At 43.0% G+C, this 24,967-nt stretch overlaps 1 protein-coding gene across 6 annotated transcripts in view; it reads left to right on the forward strand.

Annotated features, from left to right (window-relative positions):
- The window catches only part of TRIM13 (tripartite motif containing 13), a 341,054-nt gene that overhangs the window by 93,367 nt on the left and 222,720 nt on the right, over positions 1 to 24,967 (forward strand). For all 6 annotated transcript variants that reach the window (XR_011319413.1, XR_011319412.1, XM_069758870.1 and 3 more), the window contains one exon: positions 22,820 to 22,968. The gene's annotated coding sequence lies outside the window, so the exon portion shown is untranslated. The remainder of the gene's footprint in view (positions 1 to 22,819; positions 22,969 to 24,967) is intronic.

The raw sequence follows: 24,967 nt of genomic DNA on the forward strand, positions 1-24,967 counted from the left end.
GAATTGTGAGAGGATCGCAAGACCATGGCTCCGATAAGCACTGCTGAGCTCAAAGAACACATACAGAATCCAGTTTCCACTAAAACTGTTCGTAGGGAGCTGGACAAATCTGGATTCCACCGTCGAGCTGCAATTAGAAAACCACTGCTCTCAATGACAAATGTTTCCAAGCATTTAGAGTGGTGTAGAAACCTCCAGAATTGGTCCATCGAGCAGTGGAAACATGTGATATTCTCAAACGAATCACCGTTTACCCTATTTCCGACCTCAGGCACGTTTGGAGACAGCCGAAAGAAGCATTCCATCCAGACTGCCTTCTCCCAACCGTAAAATATGGTGGCGATTCTGTGATGGTCTGGGGTGCTATTTCGTGGAGATCCGCCTGGCCAATGATATCCCTTCGTGGAAGAATTAACAGCTGGGATTATTTAGGCATTTTGGGTGACCAAGTGCATCCAATGGTTCAAGCACTGTTCTCGGAGGGGAACGCCATCTTTCAGGATGATGATGCACCAATTCATACAGCTAGAATCGTTAAAGCATGGCATGAGCAACATTCTAATGAAGTTGAGCATCTCATCTGGCCCCCACAATCCCCAGACTTCAACATTATTGAGCATTTATGGTCGATTTCAGAGATTCAAGTTAGATGTCGTTTTCCGCCGCCATCGTCGCTCAAAGAACTGGAGGGTGTTTTAACTGCAGAATGAGCTAAAATTCCTTTGGAAGCAATTCACACCTTGTATGATTCCATGCCTCGGAGAATTGAGGCTGTAATCTCCACAAAAGGTGGACCTACACCATATTAAACTAACTTTAACTTTTGTTGGTGTTTTCCATTATTTTGTCTAACCCCTGTATGTGGCTATACAGTACTACTTTGCCATACGGTCAAGACTCTGGAGTGACGGACCGCTATTTGCTTCTTCGTGTTTGATTTTCCTAGAATAGTTTGCAAACTGCTTGTGCTTTGAAGACATGTACCTGTTAATTAGGTGGGCTGTTATCGCTACAGAAATTCCCAACATGTGGACGCTAAATGTGGTTGAGGCACGCTGTGGAACTCAAAAGGGAGTGGGACATTTGGATTTGGGAGCTCAGAATTCCTTTGATTTCTTTTGAGTGCTGGGGGAGCATAGTGCTTTCCTAGAACCTTTTGTACTACCAGTAACTTGGAAGCCCCCTTAAATTTCATTAATAGATGATGGTCTTGAAAGGGGGGGGGTTGCTTTTTGTGTGGATTGATTTGAAGTTTTTATTGGGAACATTTTTGCATAACCTTTATCTTCACACTGATCCAGAACTCTATGCTGAGCACTTAGTTTGGGGTTTCCATCTAAATCTCCATGTGATGTAATTCAGATGAAACATCTGAGGGATCCATTAAAAAATGAGGCAGCAGAGTAACTCTGCACTTCTGGTCTCTGTTCAGAGGTACACAAAACTGTGGTGGACCGTGCTTTTATGCACACTTAAAAAGATGGACACTGCCAGATCATAGGCCAGACATCATCCACCGTGCCTCCATTTGCCTTATTCATAATGAATCTTCTGCTAGGGGTTCCATCTAAACCATGTATTTCAGAGATTTACACAGAAACCTCTAAGTGCTCAGCGTAGAGCACAGGATAAATGTGCGCCGAGCCTTACTGCACTCTTTGGGAGGCAGAATTAGAAAAAAATTAAATAAAATCCATTCTTCACATACTGTTGATAGATATATATCTATATCTATGTGTGTGTGTGTATATGTATGTGTATATATATATATATATATATGTGTGTATATATATGTGTGTGTGTATATATATATATATATTAGTTAGTTGTGGCCAAAAAGTATTGACACCCCTGCAATTCTGTCAGATAATACTCAGTTTCTTCCTAAAAATGATTGCAAACACAAATTCTTTGTTATTCTCTTCATTTAATTTGTCATAAATGAAAAAAACACAAAAAGAATTGTACTAAAGCCAAATTGGATATAATTCCACACCAAACATAAAAAAGGGGGTGGACAAAAGTATTGGCACTGTTCAAAAATCATGTGATGCTTCTCTAATTTGTTTAATTAACAGCACCTGTAACTTACCTGTGGCACCTAACAGGTGTTGGCAATAACTAAATCACACTTGCAGCCAGTTGACATGGATTAAAGATGACTCAACCTCTGTCCTGTGTCCTTGTGTGTACCACTTTGAGCATGGAGAAAAGAAAGAAGACCAAAGAACTGTCTGAGGACTTGAGAAACCAAATTGTGAGGAAGCATGAGCAATCTCAAGGCTACAAGTCCATCTCCAAAGACCTGAATGTTCCTGTGTCTACCGTGCGCAGTGTCATCAAGAAGTTTAAAGCCCATGGCACTGTGGCTAACCTCCCTAGATGTGGATGGAAAAGAAAAATTGACAAGAGATTTCAACGCAAGATTGTGCGGATGTTGGATAAAGAGCCTTGACTAACATCCAAACAAGTTCAAGCTGCCCTGCAGTCCGAGGGTACAACAGTGTCAACCCATACTATCTGTCGGCATCTGAATGAAAAGGGACTGTATGTAGGAGACCCAGGAAGACCCCACTTCTTACCCCGAGACATAAAAAAGCCAGGCTGGAGTTTGCCAAAACTTACATGAAAACGTTTTGGAAGAATGTTCACTGGTCAGATGAGACAAAAGTAGACTTTTTTTGAGCAAAGGCATCAACATAGAGTTTACAGGAGAAAAAAAGAGGCATTCAAAGAAAAGAACACTGTCCCTACAGTCAAACATGGCAGAGGTTCCCTGATGTTTTGGGGTTGCTTTGCTGCCTCTGGCACTGGACTGCTTGACCGTGTGCATGGCATTATGAAGTCTGAAGACTTCCAACAAATTTTGCAGCATAATGTAGGGCCCAGTGTGAGAAAGCTTGGTCTCCCTCAGAGGTCATGGGTCTTCCAGCAGGACATTGACCAAAAACACACTTCAAAAAGCACTAGAAAATGGTTTGAGAGAAAGCACTGGAGACTTCTAAGGTGGCCAGCAATGAGTCCAGACCTGAATCCCATAGAACACCTGTGGAGAGATCTAAAAATGGCAGTTTGGAGAAGGCACCCTTCAAATATCAGGGACCTGGAGCAGTTTGCCAAAGAAGACTGGTCTAAAATTCCAGCAGAGCATTGTAAGAAACTCATTGATGGTTACCGGTAGCGGTTGGTCGCAGTTATTTTGGCTAAAGGTTGTGCAACCAAGTATTAGGCTGAGGGTGCAAATACTTTTGTCTGGCCCATTTTTGGAGTTTTGTGTGAAATGATCAATTTTTTGCTTCATTCTCTTTTGTGTTTCTTCATTTAAGACAAATTAAATGAAGATAATAATACCAAAGAATGTGTTTGCAATCATTTTCAGGAAGAAAATGAGTATTATCTGACAGAATTGCAGGGGTGTCAATACTTTTGGCCATGACTGTGTGTGTGTATCTATCTATCTGTCTATATAATTGTCTAAGGGTTTTTCCGTCTGTCTGTCTGTCTGTCCTGGAAATCCCGGCTCTCTGATTGGTCGAGGCCGCCAGGCCATATACTACGGCGGCCTCCACCAATCGGCAACGGGCACAGCGACGATGGTGTCATAAAGGACGTAGACATCTCACGTTTCTGATTCAGCGACGGGCACAGTATCGACGTAGATGTCATAATGGTTGCAATGGCGACGATGTCCTAAAGGTTGCCTCGACCAATCAGCGACGGGCACAGTCTGCCGCGAATTCTGGAATCATCATTGTCCATATACTACGGGGACATGCATATTCTAGAATACCCGATGCGTTAGAACCGGGCCACAATCTAATATATATATATATATATATATATATATATATATATATATATATATATATATATATATATATATATATATATATATATATATATATACTTATGTCCGGGCTATATTTAGCTTCATTTGCGGTGAGGCGCCCTCTGCTGGATGTTCATAGATCGTGGGAAATTTCCTAGAAAGCTCCCAGGCTTTCTAGGCAAGTTCCCACGATCTATAAACAGCCAGCAGAGGGCGCCTCACCGCAAATGAAGCTAAATATAGCTCATTGATCTATATTTAGACTCATTCCCCGGGGTTTTGCAGCGAGGAGCAGCCTGCATTAGCAAAGCTCCTTGCTGCAAAATGTTTTAACCCCCTTCAGAAGGATTTACATCGTTGGACGTTACAGATCTGCGGAGGGTAAGTATATTGTTGGTTTATTATGTTTTTTCTTTCACAGAACGAGGGTCTTCAGTGATTGGATTGGGCGTAGAATAAAATACTCCAACAACCATTGTTTTTATTTCATTAAAATAATTTTAAATAATGTTTGTGTTTTATTTAACCCTTTCATTCAATTGGATTAATAATGGATAGGTGTCATAATTGACGCCTCTCCATTATTAATTAGGCTTAATGTCACCTTACAATAGCAAGGTGGCATTAACCCTTCATTACCCCATATCCCACCGCTACACGGGAATGGGAAGAGAGTGGCCAAGTGCCAGAATAGGCGCATCTTCCAGATGTGCCTTTTCTGGGGTGGCTGGGGGCAGATATTTTTAGCCAGGGGGGGGCCAATAACCATGGACCCTCTCCAGGCTATTAATATCTGCCCTCAGTCACTGGCTTTACTACTCTGGCGGAGAAAATTGCGCGGGAGCCCACGCCAATTTTTTCCGCCATTTAACCCTTTATTTTAAGAGCTAGAACGGCCAAATTTTGCAGATACACACTACTGACATTAGTAGTGTGGAATCTGCAAAAAAAATGGAGAGAAGACATGGTTTACTGTATGTAAACCATGTCTCAAATCATGTCGGGTTTTAAGAAGGAGAAAGAAAAAGACGGTAATTGAATTACCGGCTTTCAAGCTGTATAGCGCTGGAATAAATATTAATATATATACATATGTGTCTAATGACACACACATATATATATATATATATATATATATATTACAGTATATATATATATTTTTTTTTTTTTGGGACACATGGATCATTTCTATAGCGGTATGTTGGTTTTGCAAGCCTGCGAGAAAACCACGCAGTACTGATGCCATACGGATTACATACGGAGGATGTCATGCGCAAAAAACGCTGACACACCCTGCCTACGGAGGAGCTACGGACCACTATTTTCGGGACATTTCAGCGTATTACGGCCGTAATATACGGACCGTATTTTCATACGCTGAGTGTGAAGCCGGCCTTAGACGTTCACACGTTATTTGCCCAGTATTTTTACCTCCGTATTTGTAAGCTAAATTGGCAGCCTGATAAATCTCCAGCCAACAGGAAGCCCTCCCCCCTGGCAGTATATATTAACTCACACATACACATAATAGGCAGGTCATGTGACTGACAGCTGCCATATTTCCTATATGGTACATTTGTCGCTCTTGTAGTTTGTCTGCTTATTAATCAGATTTTTATTTTTGAAGGATAATACCAGACTTGTGTGTGTGTGTGTGTTTTAGGGCGAGTTTCATGTGTCAAGTTGTGTGTGTTGAGTTGCGTGTGGCGACATACATGTAGCGACTTTTGTGAGATGAGTTTTGTGTGGCGACATGCGTGTAGCAATTTTTTGTCGAGTTGCATGTGACAGGTTAGTGTAGAAAGTTGTGTGCAGCAAGTTTTGCGCGTGGCGAGTTTTGAGTATGTGCAAGCTTTGTGTGAGGCAACTTTTGCATGTGTTGCAACTTTTGTGCATGTAGCAATTTTTCCACGTGTGAAAGTTTTGCGTGTGGTGAGTTTTCCATGAGGTGAGTTTTGCACGTGTGGCGAGTTTTGCATGAGCCAAGTTTTGCATGTGGTGAGTTTTGAGCGGCGACTTTTGTGTTTCGACTTTTATGTGGCGAGGTTGGTGTATGTGTGGTGAAATGTGTGCTGAGGGTGGTATGTGTTCAAGCACGTGGTAGTGTGTGTGTGTGTGTGTGTGTTCATATCCCCGTGTGTGGTGAGTATCCCATGTTGGGCCCCACCTTAGCAACTGTACGGTATATACTCTTTGGCGTCATCGCTCTCATTCTTTAAGTCCCCCTTGTTCACATCTGGCAGCTGTCAATTTGCCTCCAACACTTTTCCTTTCACTTTTTCCCCATTATGTAGATAGGGGCAAAATTGTTTGGTGAATTGGAACGCGCGGGGTTAAAGCTTTGCCTCACAACATGGCCTATGACGCTCTCGGGATCCACACACACACACACACACACACACACACACACACACACACACACACACACACACACACACACACACCTACACACCTATACACCTACACCTCTACACCTACACCTTGATATGAGGTGTAGAGTTTTTAAATTTTTTTTTTTAATTTACCGTTCATCGCGCGTATAAGATTAGACGGCTTTATTCTTCGGGTTGGTGCGATTACAGCAATACCAGATTTATATCAGGTTTTTTATGTTTGGCTGCTGTCACACACTATAAGACACTAGAATTTTTCCATGTTTCTGCCTACAGTCATGATGGCTTGTTTTTTGCGGGACGAGCTGACGTTTTTATTGGTACCATTTTCAGCCTCATGACTAAAAACCAGTAATTCAGGAATTCTCTTCTTTTTTTTTTTTTTTTTTTTTTTTTTTTTTTTTTACAGCATTGACTGAAGGGGTTAACTAATGTGAGTTTTATAGATCTGGTCGTTCCAAACATGGCGATGCCAAATGTGTATGTATGTTTATATTTTTTTAATTGTTTTTTTTACTTTAACACATTAGCATTGCAATGCATTATACCTATACAGAAGCATCTTGGATCATCCTCAGAGCATACTCTACAATGCTTTCCGTAGCTTGATTACCCTGGGTCACAATGACAATGATCGAGGGGCACTGATCTGAAGGCAGAGGGAGCCCCCTCCGTCTACCTGCTTTTTAAATGTTGAGATCGGTCTTGATCGCAGTATTTAAGGGGTTAAACAGCCAGGGACGGTGCTGGCACGAGCAGCATCGGGCTCCTGCTGTGATCGGGCAGGAGGTGTTGATATTTCAGCACCTCTTGCCTGATCATGCTGAGATTGGTCAGTTACATTAACTGACTGATCTCCGAGCCCTGATTGCAGGGACCGACGGCTGTTGTGACCTGTTCAAACGTTAGCGGTATTTTGTGGTAAAAATACACATTTTCATTTGTCATGCCACTTTGCATTATTTCGTGAAAATCACCTGAAGGGTTAAACTACCTGATAGCAGTTTTCAATATGTCAGGGGGTGCGGTTTTTAAAATGGTATCATTTTTTTTTTTTCGGGGGGTATATAGATATAGATCTATATCCCCCTAAAGCCACTTCAAACCTGGATAGGTCCCTTAACCCCTTTACCCCCAAGGGTGGTTTGGTCAGAATTGTAAAGATTGGCCTAGTCATTAACGTGCACTGTCCCTTTATGAGGTTATAACTCTGGAACGCTTCAACGGATCCCAGTAATTCTGACATTGTTTTCTTGTGACATATTGTACTTCATGATAGTGGTAAAATTTCTTTGATATTACCTGCGTTTATTTGTGAAAAAAAACGGAAAATTGCAAAATTTTCACCAAATTTCCAACTTTGAATTTTTATGCAATTAAATCACAGAGATGTCACACAAACTACTTAATAAGTAACATTTCCCACATGTCTACTTTAAATCCGCACAATTTTGGAACCAAAATTTTTTTTTTTGTTGTTGTTGGAGTTATAAGGGTTAAAAGTTGACCGGCAATTTCTCATTTTTACAACACTTTTTTTTTTTTTTTTTTTTTTTTTTCTTTTTTTGGGACCACATCTCATTTGAAGTCATTTTGAGTTGTCTATATGATAGAAAATAACCAAAAGTGACACCATTCTAAAAACTGCACCCCTCAAGGTGCTCAAAACCACATTCAAGAAGTTTATTAACCCTTCAGGTGTTTCACAGGAATTTTTGGAATGTCATTTTAAATAAAAATGAACATTTAACTTTTTTTCACAAAAAAATTTACTTCAGCTCCAATTTGTTTTATTTTACCAAGATTAACAGTAGAAAATGGACCCCAAAAGTTGTTGTCCTATTTGTCCGGAGTACGCCAATACCCCATATGTTGGGGTAAACTCCTGTTTGGGCACACGGGAGAGCTCGGAAGTGAAGGAGCGCTGTTTTTTACTTTTTCAATGCAGAATTGGCTGGAATTGAGATCGGACGCCATGTTGCGTTTGGAGAGCCCCTGATGTGCCTAAACAGTGGAAACCCCCAATTATAACTGAAACCCTAATCCAAACACACCCCTAATCCCAACGGTAACCCTAACCACACCTCTAACCCAGACACACCCCTAACCCTAATCCCAACCCTATTCCCAACCGTAAATGTAATCCAAACCCCAACCCTAATTTTAGCCCCAACCCTAACTGTAGCCTTAACCCTAGCCCTAACTCTAGCGGGAAAATGGAAATAAATACATTTTTTTAATTTTTATTTTTTCCCTAACTAAGGGGGTGATGAAGGGGGGTTTGATTTACTTTTATAGCGGGTTGTTTAGTGGATTTTTATGATTGGCAGCGATACTAAATGTGTATTTTTATTGTTTGTTTTTTTATTTAGATAAAGAAATGTATTTATGGGAATAATAATAATTTTTTTTTTTTCTTTATTTGGGAATTTTTTTATTTATTTTATTTTTTTTACACGTGGAAATTTTTTGTTTTATTTGTCCCGGGGGGGACAACACATAGCTGATCTGACAGAGTGCTGTGCAAACTGTCAGATCAGCGATCTGACTTACAGCACTGCAGGCTTACCAAGCGCCTGCTCTGAGCAGGCTCTGTGAAGCCACCTCCCTCCCTGCAGGACCCGGATGCCGCGGCCATTTTGGATCCGGGCCTGCTGCAGGGAAGAAGGTAAGACCCTTGCAGCAACGCGATCACATCGCTTTGCTGCGGGGGTCTCAGGGAAGCCCGCAGGGAGCCCCCTCCCTGCGCGATGCTTCCCTATACCGCCGGCACACCGTGATCATGTTTGATCGCAGTGTGACAGGGGCGGTCCGTGACTGCTCCTGGCACATAGTGGCGGATGTCAGCTGCGATAGGCAGCTGACACTCGGCCGTGGTCCCCCCGTGAGCGCGGCCGATCGAGCTGGATGTACTATTCCGTCCTTGGGGAAGTAAGGCCCACCCCACATGGACGGAATAGTACGTCCAATGGCAGAAAGGGGTTAAAAAAAATTTCCTTGAAAGAATGAAAAACTTAATGCTATATTTTTAACCTTCTAAAATGATAACAAAATAAAAACATTTTACAAATGGTGCTGATGTAAAGCCGACACTTGGGAAATGTTGTTTACCAATATTTTGCTGTGGTATGACTATCTGGACTAAGGGATAATCGTTTAAAGTTTGAAAATTGCTAATTTTTTTACATTTTTGTCAAATTTCTGATATGTTTTGTGTTTATTTATAAAAAAAAAAACATCGACCTAAATTTACCATTATCATAAAGTATGTGTCACAAAAACAATCTCAATCACTGGGATTTGTTAAAGCGTTGCAGAGTTATTACCACATAAAGTGACACTGGTCAGATTTCACAAGTTTGGCTCCATCACTAAGGGATTAAATCTCCACATTGTGCCATTCCCACCAGTAATATTTGAATAAATTCTCAGCTGAGTTTTGGGGGAGATTGGGGGTTGTCCCTACAATGTCCAATCCGTGCTACCAGTGTCACTGTGTTGACATGAAATTAATTAGGCATTTCTACAAGAAATAACAGGAACATAGTAAAGCGGAGTTGATGGGAAAGCTGCTCCTGAACTTTCATGTGGTATACATTCATATTTCTTTTACTAAAACAGACATATCACGATAGCTGATCTTTTCAAATCACAAATTTTACATATCTTCATCACAGAATTCAAATATTTGTTCCATATTTCTACTCAGAATTTCAGTGTGGTTTCTTTGTAAATATGAAAAATATATTTCTATTGGGTTGTTAGACCTACAAAACTTTTATTTATTTATTTTTTTTAAATACTACACGGTTTCTGAAACTTTCTTTTTTCCTGGTGGCGAGTAAGCATTTTAAAGCCTCTTACTACGCCACCTCTCCCACTTAATACTTACATCCGAACTGTGATTTTGTGACTGTTATAACATAAGATAGTTGATCTGTTGATTGCTGGGATTTCCTCTCCATTGATCACAAGAGCGATCTGCTGTTTGGGGTCTGAGCATGTGTACTGCCATTACATACAGCGGGCGAAATAAATATTGAGCACGTTGCTAGTTTTGTAAGTAAATATTTTCTAAAGGTGCTATTGACATGAAATTATCTCTAGATGTAGGTAACAATCCATCCAATACACAGGCAAAAATCAAATCTTAGATGGCCATAAATTAAGTTGTGTAATGAGATGACACCGGGAAAGCATATTTAACACTTTCTGAAATGTATTTAATACTTTGCACAAAAGCCTTTGAAGACGGCTTCAGGATACCTCCTGTGTGGAGAAACTGGCTGAAAATCACACCTAAGCAATGTATGCAACTAGTACTCCCCACAAACTCTTCACATCCTGAAGGTCCCATGGGCTCCTTCTGTGAACTCTTGAGCTTTAGTTCCTTCCATAAATTTTCTATTGGATTCCGGTCCGATGATTGGCTCGGCCATTCTAACAGCTTTATTTTCTTTCTCTGAAACCAGTTTCCTTGGCCGTGTGTTTGGGATCATTGTCTTGCTTGAATGTCAACCCTCATTTCATCTTCATCATCCTGGTAGATGACAGATTTTTATTTTTTTTCTTTGGACAAATGTATGAAGACATTCTTGATATTCATCCTTCCTACAATTAAGTTTGCCAGCGCTGTATGCTAAACCACCCCAGACCATGATGTTCCCACCTCCAAGCTTCACTGTTAGTATGGTGTTATGTAAAGTGGCACTATAGTAGTAATTTTTATAATCTTATGTTTTTGGCATGACATGCAGTGCCTTTTGTCCTCCAAACATGGTGTGTATTTTGGCATTCAGATAATTAAATTTTGGTTTCATCTGACCAGACTGTATTCTCCCAGAATTTCGCAGGCTTGTCTAAATGTTGAGAACTTTAAACACGCTTGAACATGCTCTGTTTGGCAGTGGAGTCTTGCGTTGTGAATGTGCATACAGGCCATGGAGACTGAGTGCATTACTTATAGCTTTCTTTGAAACAAGTGTACTTGCTGATTCCAGGTATTTCTGTAGCTCTCCATAGGTGGTCTGTCTCTTGGAGAGATGAGTGAACCTGAACTTAAAAGTTGAGTTTTCACTGGATAGTTGTCCAGCGCTGAACTCCAAGCACCGACTTATCCCAAGTCTGTTGCCGTTGCAGAGTTCCAGTGAAGGTCTGTTGGTGAGGGGAGGTATTGAGATGGCGATATATAATGTATATTCTCTAAACCAGGGGTCCCCAACTCCAGTCCTCAAGGCCCACCAACAGGTCATGTTTTCAGGATTTCCTTTGCATTGCACAGGTGATGCAATTATTACCTGGGCAAGACTAAGGAAATCCTGAAAACATGACATGTTGGTGGGCCTTGAGGACTGGAGTTGGGGACCCCTGCTCTAAACCATATTTTTCGGATTAGAAGACCCACCCCAATTTGAGGAGAAAATAGGAAATGTATTTTTTAATAAAATGGAGGTGCTTCTTATAATCCATGTGTCTTATTGCTTAGGCTACTTTCACACTAGCGTCGGAATCTTCCCGTCGCAATGCGTCGGGCCGAGATTCCGACGCTAGCGTTTGATGCGCCGCACAACGGGTGCAGCGGATGCATTTCTCCGGCGCATCCGCTGCCCCATTGTGAGGTGCGGGGAGGTGGGGGCGGAGTTCCGGCCACGCATACTCGGTCGGAAAAGGCGGTCCATCGGCAGCAAAAAAAGTGACGTATTTTAACCCCTTTCTGCCAGCTGACGGAATAGTACGTCAGCTGGCAGATCCCCTGCTTTGAGGTGGGCTCCGGCGGTGAGCCCACCTCAAAGCCGCGACATGTCAGCTGTTTTGTACAGCTGACATGTGCGCGCAATGAGCGCGAGCGGAATCGCGATCCGCCCGCTCCCATTAACTAGTTAAATGCCGCCGTCAAGCGCTGACAGCGGCATTTAACTAGCGCTCCCGGCCGCGCGGCCGGAAGTGCTCGCACTGCGGACCCCCGTCACATGATCGGGGGTCAGCAGTGCATCGCTATAACAACCAGAGGTCTCCTTGAGACCTCTATTGTTGTTGATGGCCGATTGCTTTGAGCGCCACCCTGTGGTCGGCGTTCAAAGCAACCTTGCATTTCTGCTACATAGAGGTGATCTGTACTTCACCTCTATGTAGCAGAGCCGATCGAGTTATGCATGCTTCTAGCCTCCTGTGGAGGCTATTGAAGCATGCCAAAATTAAAAAAAAAAGTGATTAAAAATATAAAAAAAATAAAAAATATATAAAAGTTCAAATCACCCCCCTTTCGCCCCAATCAAAATAAAACAATTAAAAAAAAATCAAACATACACATATTTGGTATCGCCGCGTTCAGAATCGCCCAATCTATCAATAAAAACAAAGGATTAACCTGACCGCTAAATGACGTAGCGAGAAAAAAAATCAAAACGCCAAAATAACGTTTTTTTGGTCGCCGCGACATTGCATTAAAATGCAATAACGGGCGATCAAAGGAACGTATCTACACCAAAATGGTATCATTAAAAACGCCAGCTCGGCACGCAAGAAATAAGCCCTCACCTGACCCCAGATCACGAAATTTGGAGACGCTACGGGTATCGGAAAATCGCGCATTTTTTTTTTTTTTTTTTTTAGCAAAATTTGGAATTTTTTTTCACCACTTAGATAAAAAATAACCTAGACATGTTTGGTGTCTATGAACTCGTAATGACCCGGAGAATCATAATGGCAGGTTAGTTTTAGCATTTAGTGAACCTAGCAAAAAAGCCAAACAAAAAACAAGTGTGAGATTGCACTTTTTTTGCAATTTCATCACACTTGGAATTTTTTTCCCGTTTTCTGTTACATGGCATGGTAAAATCAATGGTATCTTTCAAAAGTACATCTCGTCCCGCAAAAAATAAGCCCTCACATGGCCATATTGACGGAAAAACAAAAAAGTTATGGCTCTGGGAAGGAGGGGAGCAAAAAACGAAAATGAAAAAGCGGAAAAAGCTCCGGGGGTGAAGGGGTTAATGCCAGCGGGCGGGCGCACAGGGGGAGGGAGGGCGGAGATTACTGGGAACTTTATTTTAACAAAAAAAAAATTGTAGTAATTTTTCATTCCTTCGCTCCAGCGAACGCTGCTGGGAAGAAGGAATGAATTCTGGATTCAGCACCCAAAGCAGGGGACAACGCTTAACTCTAGCGCTGTCTCCTGCATGGTGCTTGTGGTACCCAGTCGGCACACAGACGGCACACGGCTGCCGCACGTGTGCCACACTGACATGGATAAGTCCGGTACCGATTTTTTTTTCCGGTACCGGAATTATCTGGACGTGTGGGACAGGCCTTGGATAGGAAGATTGAAAGCCTACTTAAAAAATCCTGGGAAACCTCCACTTCGGCTCTCAGGTTTAATATTTCATCTACCTGTGTGGCCAGGTCTCTCTTCCGCTGGATGGAAGAATTAGAAAACCACATCTCTCAGGGAACTCCGATGATGTATTGGACTCCTTGCCTATTTTACATAGAGCAACTGGTCTTCTTGCAGACGCCTCCATGGAATCTATCTGTGTAGCCGCCAGATCTTTAGTCCAGACTAATTCTGCCAGCTCAAGATGTGGAGTGGAGATGTGACTTCAAAAATAAAATTATGCTCCATTCCCTTTAAAGGAGACTGTTTTCGGGCCTTCATTAGATGATATCCTGGAAAAAGCCACAGACAGAAAAGACTCTTCCTGAACAGAGACCCCCCAAGAAAGTGTTTTGTTTTTTTTTCGGCCCTCCCAGTCTCAGCCCTCCCAGGCAAAGGGAAAAGTGGTAGATGGAGCTATGCTAAGGGGAAACCCCAAAATATTCTTATCCCCCAGCAGTCACAGCAAGAAAAGCAATGACTCCGATCCAGTAGGGGGGAGGCTCTCGAACTTCGTTCACAGTTGGCGGAATATCTCCAACAGCCCCTGGGTCTTAAGTGTTATCCAGCAGGGTCTTTTTGTAGAGTTTGAAGCCCCCCCCCCTCCCAGGATCTAGTCACCTCCCCATCATCTCGGGAGACTCAAAAATTGATGTCAGGATTACAAGACCTGATGGCCTCGAGAGCAATTTCTATGGTCCCAGTAAACGAACAGGGAAGGGGGCATTATTCCCGTATATTCATGGTAAAAAAGCCCTCCGGACAAGCCGGATCATAATAAATCTAAAAGCTCTCAATCAATACATCACTTACCGCAAATTCAAAATGGAGTCAGTAAAAACAGCCATCCCTCTGATAGCTCCTCGTTCATATATGGCAACAATAGATCTCAAGGATGCCCATTTTCATATCCCGATACATCCTTGTTACAGGAAGTATCTGAGATTTGCAGTTCAGTTGAATCACAAGATTCTACATTTTCAGTACAATGTTCTTCCCTTTGGGATCTCCTCGGCTCCAAGGGTTTTCTCCAGAGTCATGGCGAAAGCTGTATCTCCTATCAGGAACCAAAACGTCGCCATAGTACCTTACCTGGACGACCTTCTAATCATTGGTCCTTCCGCTGAAATTCTCAGAGGGTTGCCAGAACTCTGCACATCCTACAACTCTTGGGTTGGGTACCCAATCTAAAGAGGTCTCATCTTTTGCCATCAAAAATGATAACATTTTGGGGGGTCCTATTGGACTTGGAAAACCAAAAATCTTTCTTACCAGATCATCACCGGAAGAAATTGATATCCAAAGTCCTAGACTTCAAAAAACAAAGGTCCCCTACTCTGCGGACAGCGATGTCCCTTCTAGGGTTGATGACGGCCTGCATACAGTCAGTCCAGTGGGCTCAGGCCCATTCCAGAGTTCTGCAGGCACACATTCTGGAAAACTGGAATGGAAATCCAAACTTCCTAAACAGAAGAGTATACACTCCAGTGAAGGTAAAAGCCTCCTTAGCCTGGTGGGTGATCCAAACAAACCTTCTTAAGGGTGTGGACTGGATACAAACTCCATTGGTGACAGTAACAACAGATGCCAGTCGAAGAGGCTGGGGTGCTGTTGTCACAAGTCCCATTCCAGGGTCACTGGAATCAGAAAGAAAGCTCCAGTTCTTCCAACCTCAGAGAATTGATGGCAGTTGAGAAGGCCCTTTTAGCCGCCAACAGTCTTATTGTAGGTCAACATGTCAGAGTGTACTCGGACAATATAACGACTGTAGCACATCTCAAGGACCAAGGGAGTCCAAAATTCAACTACCTGAGTTGTATCAAGCAGAATTTTTTGCTGGGCGGAAAAACATCTCCTCTCATTATCAGCAATACACCTCAAAGGGTCGGTAAATGTTCAAGCAGATCTCCTAAGTCGTCACGACTTACAACCAGGAGAATGGAGCCTGAAGACAGACGTTTTCAGGATGTTGACGAACAGATGGGGCCTTCCCAACATAGATCTGTTAGCTTCAAGCCAGAATGCACAGGTCGAGACCTATTTCTCTCTAAACCCCAGAGACAAATCTCAGGGAGCAGATGCTTTTGCCCATACATGGAGGTTCTGGTTAGCGTACGTATTTCCTCCAATACCGTTGCTTGCAAAGACCCATCGGAAGATCCGAGACGATCAGGTCCCGACTTTCCTGGAAGCTCCAGCATGGCCGAAGAGGAGCTGGTACCACCTCATCAGGGAATTACAAGTGGATGGTCCAGTCTTTCTACAAACGTCAGACTATCTTCTCCTGCAGGGTCCCTTTCATCATCCGAACCCCCAAAAATTCAAACTGGCAGCCTGGCTATTGAAGCCCAGGTGCTAAGAGCTAAAGGACTCTCAGAATCGGTGATCTCCACTTTACAAAGGTCCAGGAAACTTGTCACTAACGCTATATATAGCAAAATTTGGAAAAGGTTCTCCTCGTGGTGTCACCCTTGTAATCCTGACCCCTTCCACCCTAATATCTCACAAATATTAGACTTTTTACAAAAAGGGCTGGAATTGGGGTTAAAACAGAGTACATTAAAGGTTCAAGTATCAGCCTTGAGTTCTGTCTTTGACCAAGACCTGGCAGGTCATCATTGGGTAAAAAGGTTTATAGTCTCGGCATCAAGACATCATCCAAAACAACAAATCTTTGTGCCATCATGGGACTTAAACATAGTCCTAAAGGGCCTTACGGCTCCTCCATTTGAGCCACTATCCTCTTGTTCCTCACAGCTGCTGTCCTGCAAAGCTGCCTTCTTAGTTGCCATATCCACTGTAAGACGAGTGGGAGAAATACAAGCCCTTTCAATCAAGGAACCTTATCTCTGCATAAAGGAAGATTCCATTGTGTTCCGACCTGATCCATGTTTTCTTCCAAAGGTGGTGTCAGAGTTTCACAAATCACAGGATATAGTCCTTCCATCATTCTGTCACAATCCTACAAATCCGGAAGAACATAGATTCCATACTTTGGATGTACATCGTATAGTTTTACACTATTTAGAACATACTAAATCTTTCAGAATTGACCAAAATCTTTGTTCATTTATCTGGCCGAAACAAAGGCAAAAAAGTAGTGAAGAGTACCATTGCCAACTGGATAAAAAAGGCCATAACTGAAGCTTATTTAGCTCAGAATGTCGCGGTACCTGGAGGCCTAAAGGCTCATTCCACCAGATCTACTTCCGTCTCCTGGGCTGAAAGGGCTGGTGCATCCACGGAGCAGATTTGCAGGGCTGCAACATGGTCTTCTCTACACACATTCACTAAACATTATAGATTGGACTTCTGGTCCAACCGGCATTTAGTCTTTGACCGGAAAGTTCTCCAGGCTGTGGTCCCTCCCTAACTACAGAATTGGTTGGCATTCCTCCTGGGCTGTCGTGGAAGGCAACTAGAGAAAATAGAATTATTCTTACCGTTAATTCGGTTTCTAGGAGCCTTCCACGACAGCGTTAATTCCCTCCCGACATTCTTGGATATTTTTTCTGAGAACCTAAAAGGTAACCGGTGCTATGGGTTCAGTTGTAAGTCACTGGTTAATGGGAGGTGGGAGAGGTTTTTAACCTCTTGTGCTTCCTGTCCCCCATTAGGGTATGGAGACAACCTCCTGGGCTGTCGTGGAAGGCTCCTAGAAACCGAATTAACGGTAAGAATAATTCTATGTGCACAGCTTTTTTTTTCACATTGATTTACATTGTACTGTAAATCACAGTGCAGTTCTACAGCATTTCTGCTGCAGAAAAAATGCTGCAGATCTGCACTAAATCTGCATCGTGTGCACATAGCCTAAGACTCTAACATAATAAAATAATACAGTAATATCTAACAATCATGGATTATTTGGTAAATATAGACCCCACGCTGTTAGACCACAGGCTGAACAGATCTGAATTCAAGATTTTCAAATTAACACTGTAATAGTTTTATTTTTTAAAATATGATCCCATCACGATCCCAACTTGTATTTTGGTATAGATATGGCTAGGAGCATAGCGGGCACATGGGCAGTTTTTGACATTTTGAAATTAAACGTTTTTTTTCGGAAATGCATTTTAAAATTTTGCTTTTCTGTTCGCATGGGTAAAATATTTACAAAGATACTCTTGTGACATATCTGGTGAAAGCCTGTATAGTTCTGAGTAGAATGGTCTTTATTTTGTTTCTCTAGCTTTTTTCTAGCCTGAGTTATGAGGAGAAATGTAAAGGCAGGCAACACCGAAATTCGCACTTTTTCCGAACTTTGAAAATCAATTAAAAAAAAAAAAAAAAAATCTAGAATTTTTTTTTTTTTTTATTCTCTGACACACTTACCAAATAACAAAATCTCAAAAGAATTAAAAATATAGAGGTAAAAATCATGGTTCACTTGACATGGAATGACCCATGAGGTATTGTCTGGTACTGTTCCTGTCTTATTAAATACATGGAGGTAATGAATCATGCAGCAGTCAGTTCATATCCCCATCCCTTCCCACAGATTATTTTTTTTCATTTATATGCGTGCAGTTTGTCTTAGACAATGGGGTGCTATTTTACAGACCAGAATTTCCAAGAAGAGCCTGGGACTTTCCCTAAAAATTGTGAAAATTTCAGCCGTATCACATTCTTCTTTGTAGCCTTTCGGAAACCCTTTTCCCATGTTGAGGAAAACTTTTTTTCCACAGGAAGCACTTCTCCAGTTAATTAAGTTGAGTGTGCAGATCAAGGCCATGGCTAGATTATGAACAGTCAGTATTCTTTATTCAAACTGAACAATCCCTTTAAACAAATGAAGATATACCTTTAACATTAAAATTTGAGCACCAAGAAGGTGAAGTCATGGAGTTTTGGAAATCACAGTATGGTTAGGCATGTTAATATGTAAATTCTGAAAAATAAAAATCTTGCTTTAGTGTGGTTTGAGCACCACACTTGGCAGCCAAGGCATGCGAGTGTGTGTGTGTATTTTTATCAGTGAGGTTGTCCGAGGAGTGCTCCGCCACACTGAATACACTTGGTAACGGAAATCATCAAGATCTGATGCTGGCAGCTCTTTGCAATTGTCAACCAATGACGTCCAGATCTCCTTCAGGCTGCTGGCAATAGTACATGCAACCTGGCATTGTCATTTTTAAAAACTGCTACTGGAACCCAATGGAGAAATGGCTGTAACACTGGTTACACGCTCAAATCTGTAATGCTGAGCTGTTGGTGTACCTAGGAATTAAGACTTGAGGGGTCTGGTTACCGTACATTATGCCACCCACACAATAAAACCAGAAGGAGGATAAATCTCTGGCTATCATTGCATCCAATAGAAAAGTAGGACTTCTTGCGAAAGAGGATAGGCCTCCTTTTCAGCCTCTAATTGTCATGCTCTGCATCACTGTAGTCTTGGAGATCAGTGGAGTGCTGTCAGTAGAATAGACCAGACATTCAGCGTCTCCCACTCACACACCACCTCCTCATCTTTCCCCCTATCTGTCATTTTCCACCAAGGTTCGGTTCTAGGACCTCTGGTCTTCTCCATCTACACCTTCTTCATGGGACAGCTCAGAGTCCCATGGCTTTCAGGAGCACCTCTATACCAATGACATAGATCTACCTCTGTGGGATTCTGGATAGTAGGGAGGTGACATCAGGCCCAATGTCTGTCTATTCTCTTATTAGATTTCTAAAAGTTTACATGATAAAACAGAATTCATCATCTTTCCATATCTCACTCCCACCCCCATCAAAGTCAATGGCTGCCCATTCTCCTCAGACCTGCAAGCGTGTTTCTTTAGGGTAATAATTGACTCTCACCTCTCCTTCAAACCATATATCCAAGCCCTTTCCACTTCCTGCCGACACCAACTCAAAAAATATTTTCCGGATCCAAACGTTCCTTAACCAAGAATCTGCAAAAACACTAATGCATGCCTTCATATCCTGCCTCGACTACTGCAACCTCCTGCTTTGTGGCCTCCCCTCTGACACTCTCGCACCCCTCCAATCTATTCTAAACTCCACTGTCCAACTAATCCTCCTTATTTCCCTGCTATTCCCTGCCCTCTCCTCTTTCAATCCCTTCACTGGCTCCCCATTGCCCAGAGACTTCAGTTCAAAACCCTAACCCTGGCATATAAAGCCATCTACAACCTGTCTCCTCTGTACATCTGTGACCTCGTCTCCTGGTACTTACCTGCACGCAACCTCCAATCCTCAAAAGATCTCATTCTCTACTCCAGTGTTCCCCCAACTCTGGTCCTCAAGAGCAACCAACAGATCATATTTTGAAGATTTCCTTAGTATTGCACAGGTCATTGAATGCTTGCCTGTCCAGGTGATGCAATTATCACCTGTGCAATACTAAGGAAATCCTGAAAACATGACCTGTTGGTGGCTCTTGAGGACCAGAGTTGGGAAACACTGCTCTACTCCCCTATTATCTCCACTTCCCACAATCGCATACAAGATTTTTCCTGTGCATTCGCCCTACTCGAACTTTCTAACCCATCATATCAGACTCTTGCCTACTGTGGAAACCTTCAAAAGGAACCTGAAGACCGACCTTTCGACAAGCCTACAACCTGCATTAACCCTAGTTCCATCATACCACTGCATGACCAGCTCTCACCTACTCTATCCTCACCCATCCCTTGTAGACTATGACCTCTCCTCTTGTACCAGTTGGTGAATCATTTTGTTCAGGATTATTGTACTTGTTTATGTACACCCATTTTCACATGTAAAGCACCATGAAATAAATAGTGCTATAATAGGACACTGGTAAGTGGACATCTGGCTCATAGCCCAAATGTCCTGCAAATGCCTTCTTAGGTTAGTGAAGTGACTACAGTGTCTACACAAACTGACAATCCAGTCGTGATAAGGTTTACCTTTATGCACCTTGATGTAATTTTAATTTCATAATTGTTCTCACACCCTATAAGTGTGGCGATCTGCCGGAGTGAGAATCCCTGGTTTACCTCTCAGTTTGGTGGTGATCGTCTCACAAGACTTGGTTTGATTTGGGGTTTCAAATGGCTAAAAAAAATTGCTTTCAATCTGCCTTTTATGTTCCTCCCACGTTCCACATATTTGAGAAAAGTGCTTGGAATTTTGATCGTTTTTCAGATCTTGGTGATACCTCTTGCTTCCTCAATCTGCATAACCTTGCAGCTTGTCATTCTTGGTATTGCAGTTTCAACACTGCGGAGTGTGTGTATATACAGTGGGGCAAAAAAGTATTTAGTCAGCAATAGTGCAAGTTTCACCACTTAAAAAGATGAGAGGCGTCTGTAATTTACATCATAGGTAGACCTCAACTATGGGAGACAAACTGAGAAAAAAAAATCCAGAAAATCACATTGTCTGTTTTTTTTTTTATAATTTTATTTGCATATTATGGTGGAAAATAAGTATTTGGTCAGAAACAAAATTTCATCTCAATACTTTGTAATATATCCTTTGTTGGCAATGACAGAGGTCAAACGTTTTCTGTAAGTCTTCACAAGGTTGCCACACACTGTTGTTGGTATGTTGGCCCATTCCTCCATGCAGATCTCCTCTAGAGCAGTGATGTTTTTGGCTTTTCGCTTGGCAACATGGACTTTCAACTCCCTCCAAAGGTTTTCTATAGGGTTGAGATCTGGAGACTGGCTAGGCCACTCCAGGACCTTCAAATGCTTCTTACGAAGCCACTCCTTCGTTGCCCTGGCGGTGTGCTTTGGATCATTGTCATGTTGAAAGACCCAGCCACGTTTCATCTTCAATGCCCTTGCTGATGGAAGGAGATTTGCACTCAAAATCTCACGATACATGGCCCCATTCATTCTTTCATGTACCCGGATCAGTCGTCCTGGCCCCTTTGCAGAGAAACAGCCCCAAAGCATGATGTTTCCACCACCATGCTTTACAGTAGGTATGGTGTTTGATGGATGCAACTCAGTATTCTTTTTCCTCCAAACACGACAAGTTGTGTTTCTACCAAACAGTTCCAGTTTGGTTTCATCATACCATAGGACATTCTCCCAAAACTCCTCTGGATCATCCAAATGCTCGCAAGTAAACTTCAGACGGGCCCGGACATGTACTGGCTTAAGCAGTGGGACACGTCTGGCACTGCAGGATCTGAGTCCATGGTGGCGTAGTGTGTTACTTATGGTAGGCCTTGTTACATTGGTCCCAGCTCTCTGCAGTTCATTCACTAGGTCCCCCCGCGTGGTTCTGGGATTTTTGCTCACCGTTCTTGTGATCATTCTGACCCCACGGGGTGAGATTTTGCGTGGAGCCACAGATCGAGGGAGATGATCAGTGGTCTTGTATGTCTTCCATTTTCTAATTATTGCTCCCACTGTTGATTTCTTCACTCCAAGCTGGTTGGCTATTGCAGATTCAGTCATCCCAGCCTGGTGCAGGGCTACAATTTTGTTTCTGGTGTCCTTTGACAGCTCTTTGGTCTTCACCATAGTGGAGTTTGGAGTCAGACTGTTTGAGGGTGTGCACAGGTGTCTTTTTATACTGATAACAAGTTTAAACAGGTGCCATTACTACAGGTAATGAGTGGAGGAAAGAGGAGACTCTTAAAGAAGAAGTTACAGGTCTGTGAGAGCCAGAAATCTTGATTGTTTGTTTCTGACCAAATACTTATTTTCCACCGTAATATGCAAATAAAATGTTAAAAAAACAGACAATGTGATTTTCTGGATTTTTTTTTCTGTTTGTCTCCCATAGTTGAGGTCTACCTATGATGTAAATTACAGACGCCTCTCATCTTTTTAAGTGGTGGAACTTGCACTATTGCTGACTGACTAAATACTTTTTTGCCCCACTGTACAACTTGCTAACATACTTGTATTAAAGCACATCGGTCTCAAATTGTTAGCGCCGATCCCAGCAGCCCCACTTCTACTTTAACATTAGAGTGGTTCCAGTGACCAGTACGGTGAAGGGTGCTAGCTGACTCTCGTTTCAATAACTAAACCGGACTTTTTTTCCTAGGTATCAGCGGAAGGCTGGTGACTAGGCTGGCTTAGTTACTATAGTGAGCTAGCCTCTGTTACATCCACCACTGATGTGTGCAAACCCACACTAACAAGCGAAGTGTCCATCCTGGCTGCTCAATTTCTAAAGTATATTAGTATTTTAAAAACCTCTAAAGATAATGTTCCATCTTGATAACTCCTTTCATGCATCCCTGAACATATTTCAATTCTAATAATCATTGTATTTCAGCATACTGCCTGATTATCCGTGTACTGGGCCGGATTACTTGAAGGTGACATGCATGTGCCATGGGCGCGGGCCTACACCACTTTAAAGATCTAAGAAGCCTACAGGATCTGCACTTTTTCATGACTATTTGGTGATTCTCAGATGAAATGGTAAGACCACAGTTGGCTTAGAGCCACAGCAATAATACTCATGGGATGCTATAGCAAAATCCGTATGTCATATGCTGATATTAACCGGAGAGTTGTGCAGATACCTCCTCTATGCATAGAACAGAGAATCTACAGCCACCGCATGCTTAACCCCTTCCCGACCTTTGACGCACTGTATGCGTCATGAAAACCTGTGCCATTCCGACCTGTGACGCAGCATATGCGTCATGGCCGGATTGGGCTCCTGCAGGCCGGGTGAAAGGGTTAACTGTAATTTCACCCGGCCTGCAGGGACAGGAGGAGTTGTACTTTAGCCCAGGGGGGGGTGGCTTCACCCCCCCGTGGCTACGATTGCTCTGATTGGCAGTTTCACTTTCAACAGCCAATCAGAGCGATTTTGTAATATTTCACCTAAAAAACTGGTGAAATATTACAATCCAGCCATGGCCGATGCTGCAATATCATCGGCCATGGCTGGAAACACTGATGTGCCCCCACCCCACCGATCGCCCCCCCCAGCCCTCCGATCTGTGGTCCGCTCCCCTCCGTCCTGTGCTCCGCTCCCCCCGTCCTCCTGTCCGCTCCCCCCCCCGTGCTCCAATCCCAACCCCCGAGCTCTCCGATCCACCCCCCGCACTCCGATCCACCCCCCCCATGCTCCGATCCACCTCCCCGTGCTCCATCCCCCCACCCCATCATACTTACCGAGCCTCCCGGGGTCCGTCCGTCTTCTTTCCTGGGCGCCGCCATCTTCCAAAATGGCGGGCGCATGCGCAGTGCGCCCGCCGAATCGGCCGGCAGATTCGTTTCAAGTGCATTTTGATCACTGTGATAAAACCTCAGTGATCAAAATAAAAAAAATACTAAATGACCCCCCCTTTGTCACCCCCATAGGTAGGGACAATAATAAAATAAAGACATTTTTTTTTTTTTCTTCCACTAAGGTTGGGGTTAGGGTTAGGGTTTCGGTATGTGCACACGTATTCTGCTCCTCTGCGGATTTTTCCGCAGCGGATTTGATAAATCCGCAGTGCTAAACCGCTGTGGATTTATCGCGGATTTACCGCAGTTTTTCTGCGCATTTCACTGCGGTTTTACAACTGCAGTTTACTATTGGAGCAGTTGTAAAACCGCTGCGGAATCCGCAGAAAGAAGCGACCTGCTGCGGAATGTAAACCCCTGCGTTTCCGTGCAGTTTTTCCGCAGCATGTGTACAGCGATTTTTGTTTCCCATAGGTTTACATTGAACTGTAAACTCATGGGAAACTGCTCCGGATCCGCAGTGTTTTCTGCAGCGTGTGCACATACCTTTAGAATTAGTCTATGTGCACATGGTGTGGATTTGGCTGCGGATCCGCAGCGGATTGGCCGCTGTAGATTCGCAGCAGTGTTCCATCAGGTTTACAGTACCAAGTAAACCTATGGAAAACCAAATTCGCTGTGCCCATGGTGCGGAAAATACCGTGCGGAAATGCTGCATTGTATTTTCCGCAGCATGTCAATTCTTTCTGCGGATTCCGCAGCGTTTTACACCTCTTCCTCAATAGGAATCCGCATGTGAAATCCGCACAAAAAACACTAAAATCCGCTGTAAATCCGCAGGTAAAACGCAGTGCCTTTTACCCTCGGATTTTTCAAAAATGGTGCGGAAAAATCTCACACGAATCCGCAACGTGGGCACATAGCCTTAGGGTTGGAATTAGGGTTGTGGTTAGGGGTGTGATTAGGGTTATGGCTACAGTTGGGATTAGGGTTAGGGGTGTGTTGGGGTTAGTGTTGGCGGTAGAATTGAGGGGTTTCCACTGTTTAGGCACATCAAGGGTCTCCAAACGCAACATGGCGCCACCATTGATTCCAGCCAATCTGGTATTCAAAAAGTCAAATGGTGCTCCCTCACTTCCGAGCCCCGACGTGTGACCAAACAGTGGTTTACCCCCACATATGTGGTACCAGCATACTCAGGATAAACTGAACAACAATTATTGGGGTCCAATTTCTC

The sequence above is a fragment of the Ranitomeya imitator genome, chromosome 3 (genome assembly GCF_032444005.1).
Source record: "Ranitomeya imitator isolate aRanImi1 chromosome 3, aRanImi1.pri, whole genome shotgun sequence".
NCBI classification, from domain to species: Eukaryota; Metazoa; Chordata; class Amphibia; order Anura; family Dendrobatidae; genus Ranitomeya; species Ranitomeya imitator.